We start from the raw sequence: 5,676 nt of genomic DNA, 5'->3' as shown, positions 1-5,676 counted from the left end.
AAGGACTGCCCATATGCCAAGAAGGAAGAATTGAAATAGAGCGACAGTCTCACTCCTGCCAGAGTATTTACCTTGACCCAGACTAAGACTGAGGCTAGCCCCTCGGTCGTGACAGGTCAGATTTCTAGTGATGGTTCCGATTTTATTGCATTGATTGACTCAGGGGCTACTCATTCATTTGTATTTGCTATAGTGATAAACTGGTTGTGTAGACCTAGTGATTTGTATGCTAGGGGCTTTCGGACTTTGTTGCCGACTGGAGAACTAGTAGTCTCTAGGAGATAGGTTAGAGCATTGCCAGTAGAGATAGACAGTAGGAAGTTGTCTGTGGACCTGATTGAGTTAACGATGAATGACTTTGATATGATCCTAGGGATGGATTGGTTATCGATGTACGGGGTGACGATTGACTGCAAGCGCAAGATGGTGACTTTTGAACCGGAAGGGGAGGTACCCTTTGTATTCATGGGGATAGTGAGCGGACCGCAAGTACCTATGATTTCAACACTAAAGGCTAGAGACCTAATGCAAGAGGGTTGCATAGGATTCCTAGCAAACATTGTGGATACTTCTAGAGTTGTTTCGGTTGGACTGGATGAGACCAAATTGGTATGTGATTTTCCTGATTTTCTCCCCATAGATTTGGCAGGGTTACCCCCACACCAGGAGATCAAGTTCGTCATAGAGTTGGTGCCAGGGGCGGAGCCAGTATCTAAGACACCCTATAGACTGGCTCCAGCAAAGTTGAAGGAACTGAAGATTCCGTTGCAGGAGTTACTGGATTTGGGATTCATCAGACTGAGTTTTTCGCCATGGGGTGCTCCAGTGTTATTCGTCAAGAAGAAGGATGGATCCTTAAGGATGTGTATTGACTACATAGAGTTGAACAAGTTGACCATTAAGAACAAGCACTCACTACCTAGGATCGACGACTTGTTTGACCAGCTACAGGGGAAGACAGTGTTCTCTAAGATTGACCTTCGGTCAGGCTACCACCAGTTAAGGATTAAAGATAAGGACATACCAAAGATTACATTTCGTATGAGGTATAGACACTATGAATTCCTGGTTATGTCCTTTGGATTAACCAACGCCCTGACAACCTTTATGGACTTGATGAATAAGGTCTTCAAGGAATGTTTGGATAAGTTTGTGACTGTATTCATTGACGACATACTGGTGTACTCTCAGTCAGAGACAGAGCACGAGCATCATCTACGCTTAGTATTATAGCGGTTTAGAGAGCATAGGTTATATGCTAAGTTCACCAAGTGTGAGTTTTGGCTACCCCGAGTTACATTTCTGGGTCATATTTTCAGTAAGGAGGGGATTTTGGTTGACCCAAGTAAGATTGTGGCAATGAGGCATTGGCCCAGGCTGAGCAGTGTACCAGAGGTTAAGAGCTTCTTGGGATTGGCAGGGTACTATCGGCGATTCATCGAGGGATTCTCCATAATAGCCACACCATTGATTGAACTGATGCGTAAGAAGACTAAGTGTGTATGGACAGACAGGTGTGAGAACAATTTCAAGGAGTTGAAGTGACAATTGATCACCGCTCCAGTATTGAGTTTTTCGTCAGACAATGAAAAGTTTGTAGTCTACTTTGATGCTTCTTGACAGGGTTTGGGGTGTGTACTGATGCAAGCCGGAAAGGTAATAGCCTACGCGTCAAGAAAGTTGAAGGAGTATGAGTAGAGGTATCCCACACATGATCTGGAATTAGTGACGATGGTATTTTCACTAAAGGTTTGGAGACATTATTTATATGGTGAGAAGTGAGAAATATACACTGACCATAAGAGTTTGAAATACTTCTTTACTCAGAAGAATTTGAATATGCGCCAGAGGCGTTGGCTGGAATTGGTAAAGGATTAAGATTGTGATATTCTATACCATCCTTGGAAGGCCAATGTGGTGGCCGACGCGCTGAGTCGAAAGGGCCCAGGACAGTTGTTCAATTTGAGGCAGATATCAGATAAGTTAGTTGAAGAGATGACTAGAGCAAGTATTGAGTTGGTAGTTGGACAGCTAGACAACATCACTCTTCAGTATACGCTCCTTGAAAGGATCAAGGAGGCACAGGGGAAGGATCCCTAGTTGATAGAACACAAAGAGGGTGTCTTAGCCGGAGCAGCTAAAGACTTTTCTATTTCAGAGATGGAATTACTGAAGTACAAAGGCCAGATTTGCATTCCGATGGATTCTGGTATCCGGCGAGAGATTTTAGATGAGTCTCATACCACTCCCTATTCTTTACATCTAGGTATAATGAAGATGTACCAAGATTTGAGACCTTTGTATTGGAGGCTGGGAATGAAGAGGGACGTGGTGGATTATGTGGCCAAGTGTTTGACTTGTCAGCAAGTAAAGGCTGAACATCAGAGGCCAGCAGGGTTACTGCAGCCTCTAGGGATTTCAGAATGGAAATGGGAGGATATTACCATGGACTTCATGGTTGGATTACCGAAGACTGTGGGACAATATGATTCAGCGTGGGTGATTGTGGATAGGTACATCAAGTCAGCCCACTTTTTTCCTGTTAAGACAACTTACACTGTGGAGAAGTATGTTGAATTATATGTGAAGGAAATTGTTAGACTACATAGGGCTCCAAAGTCTATAGTATCTGACAGGGACCCCACCTTCACCTCCAAGTTTTGGGAGAGCCTGCAAATGGCTATGGGTACACAGCTACAGTTTAGTACTGCGTATCATCCTCAGACGGATGGACAATCTAAGATGATAATTCAGATACTGGAGAATATGTTATGACCCTGCGTGCTGGAATTTGGGGGATCTTGGAGTAAGTATCTCCCTTTGATTGAGTTTTCGTACCATAACATTTATCAGGCGACTATCAGATTGGTTCCGTATGATATGTTATATGGGAGGAAGTGTAGATCACCCATCCATTGGGATGAGATAGGTGAGAGGAGGTATCTAGGTCCTGAGGTTGTTTAAAGGACCAATGAGGCGATTGAGAAGAGTGGAGCTCGAATGCTCGCCTCTCGAGTCAGTAGAAGAGTTACTCAGACTTGAGACGCAAGAGCATAGAGTTTTAGGTCAGGGACCATGTGTTTCTCAAAGTTTCTCCCTTGAGAGAAGTGAAACAATTTGGAGTAAGGGGCAAGTTGAGCCCTAGGTTTGTTGGCCCCTTTGAGATTCTGGAACGGGTTGGAGAGGTAGCTTACAGATTAGCGATGCCTCCAACTCTATTAGGGGTTCACAATGTGTTTCACGTATCCATGCTCCAGAAGTATGTATCAGATTCTACGCACGTGCTGAGTTATGAGAACCTGGAACTGGATCAAGATTTATCGTATGAAGAGAAGTTGGTTCAGATGCTAGACCGAAAGGATAAAGTCTTGCGGAGCAACACCATCTCCTTAGTGAAGGTGTTGTGGAGGAACAACAAAGTGGAAGAGGTGATTTTGGAACTTGAGACATATATGCGGGATCGGTATCCCGAGTTATTCGGGTAATTTTGAGGACAAAATTTTTTTGTAAGGAGGGGATAGTTGTAGCGTCCTAAATTTGCTAATAAGGCTTAGGGCCTTGATTAGTGTTCCGGGAGGGCAGTAATTGATTTAATTACGCTAATATGTGAATTAAATGATTATGTCATTAGAAGTGCATGTTTAGGTGAATTAAATATGCATGTGGGCCCCATCTTGTTATTAGGGGCATATTTGTAATTTTAGGCCATTGAGGGCATAAATTTGATATATGTGTATATTGTGATTGATACCATGAGTGAGTTGTGATATATTTGTGATGCACGATCTGAGATGGTCCTAGGGAGCAGTTTAGCTAAATCGTCACAACCGGGTCGAATACCCGGCTCGGGAGGAGCCTAGGGGGGGTATTTTGGGAACACAGTTGGTGTTCGGGATCTATCGAGTAACAGGTAGTAATTTAAAAATTATTTGGACATGTTGGGATTAAATGGGGATTTATAGGAACACTTGAGGATTTAGCGGGATGTGGCAATTGACGGAATTTCCCTTGGTGGCATTAAAGGAAGTGAGGATAGACATAGGAGCATCTTGGTCATTTAAGCAACTAGTGACTTTAGGAAAACAATGGAATGAGGAAAATACAAGGGGAAGGAAACAAAAACTCAATTCTCAGCTCTTTCTCTTTGTCTTACTCGATTCTCTCTCTCCCTCTCTTAGGCTTTGGGAAGCTGAGAAATTGTGGAGGATTCAAGCCTAGGAATTTGAGGCTAGAGGTTTGCTGAGCTTGGGGAGAATTAAAGTTTGTGGCAACTAAAGCTAGCTCAGGGCGAGATCATTAGGTAATTATTAAAGCAAGTTTTTGTTTAAATTTCTCTGTTTTGTTAGAACCTTGGGGTTGGAAACTTGGGTGACTGAATTTAGGTTAAGATGAGGTTTTGTTGGAGTTTTTTTTGGATGTTTGTATTGGTTTTGTTGTTTGGATATGAATCCTAGGTTGAATTCTAGGATTAGGGCTCGGAATTGGTAAGTTCAGGGGGTTGGCTCGTGAAATGCATGGGTAATTATGGCTTTAGAGGCTTGAGCTGCAACCCTATTCTTCAGGTGCCATGACGCAGGGTCTGGAGCGCTGCGGCCCATGTCCTTCAGCAAAGGCGGGTTTTGCCTCTGACCTGGGCATGCCATGGCCCTTAAGGGGTTGGGTCGCAGCTCAAATGCAAATAACAACTGTATGAGGGTTTTAAGCTCGGGAACCCAAATGTTAAGGCTCGGGAAGGATCCTGCTACCCAGACTAGTAAAATCCAAGGTCCCGGAGGCTAGATTAATATTCTGAAGTTATTTATTAGTTTAAGGCTTGATGGATGGCTATTATGAATGCGTTGTGACTAGGTTTTCAATGAGGCTCGGATTAGGGGACTGTGCTCGAGATCGCATTGGCTTACTCGCTCAAGACATAGGTAAGAAAATGGTTGTACCTGTAGGGCAGGGCACGACCCTATTGTTTGTGTTTCAAGGCGTGACCCTATTGTTTATGCTTAATATATATATTGTGGATATTTGTGATTATTATGCTATGTTATGCATGTTTGTGAGTGAACGGTGAAAGCTGGGAATAGCGAAGGCTGAGAACGACAATAAGTCGGGTACGGAAAGGGGCCAGAATCAGCGTTGAGCATGCTGAGTGCAGGCTGTTAAGGTGAGACCCTCCTAGGGTGTTGTATCCACCCTCTCAGTGAAGACCGTGAACTCAGGGCCTGGTAAAGCGCCTGAGATGGCATAGGCCGCTATGTGTTTAGCCCGTTGGTAGTTTTGTTGTATATTGTGGATTGTTATGTATATGTTATATGATTGTATTTTAGTTTTCTTGCTGGGCTTCAGCTCACGAGTGTTCTATGGTGCAGGTAAGGGCAAAGGGAAGGTCAACCAACCATGAGTACAGAGAGCATGGAGTGACGGGTACATGTTCGGCCTACCTGGCTACCACAGCCAGGGTTATTTTGGGAAAATGTACGGTAATGGTTGTTTTGTTGCCTAGATCGATCGTGTGTATATTTTGAGTTGAAATACAATTTTCTAAACAATATTTTTGGGATCCCAACTGTATAACTTTCTGTAATTTCAATGAATGTCCAAACTTTATAAATTAATGTTGTAAAATGAGTTTTATTTCAATTTACCACACATTTAACCTAAAACCTTGATTAGTGAGCTTATGGC

This window comes from Humulus lupulus, chromosome 2 (assembly GCF_963169125.1).
Source record: "Humulus lupulus chromosome 2, drHumLupu1.1, whole genome shotgun sequence".
Taxonomy (NCBI): domain Eukaryota; kingdom Viridiplantae; phylum Streptophyta; class Magnoliopsida; order Rosales; family Cannabaceae; genus Humulus; species Humulus lupulus.
The sequence above is the reverse complement of the archived record's forward strand: the minus strand, read 5'-3'. Positions refer to the sequence as shown.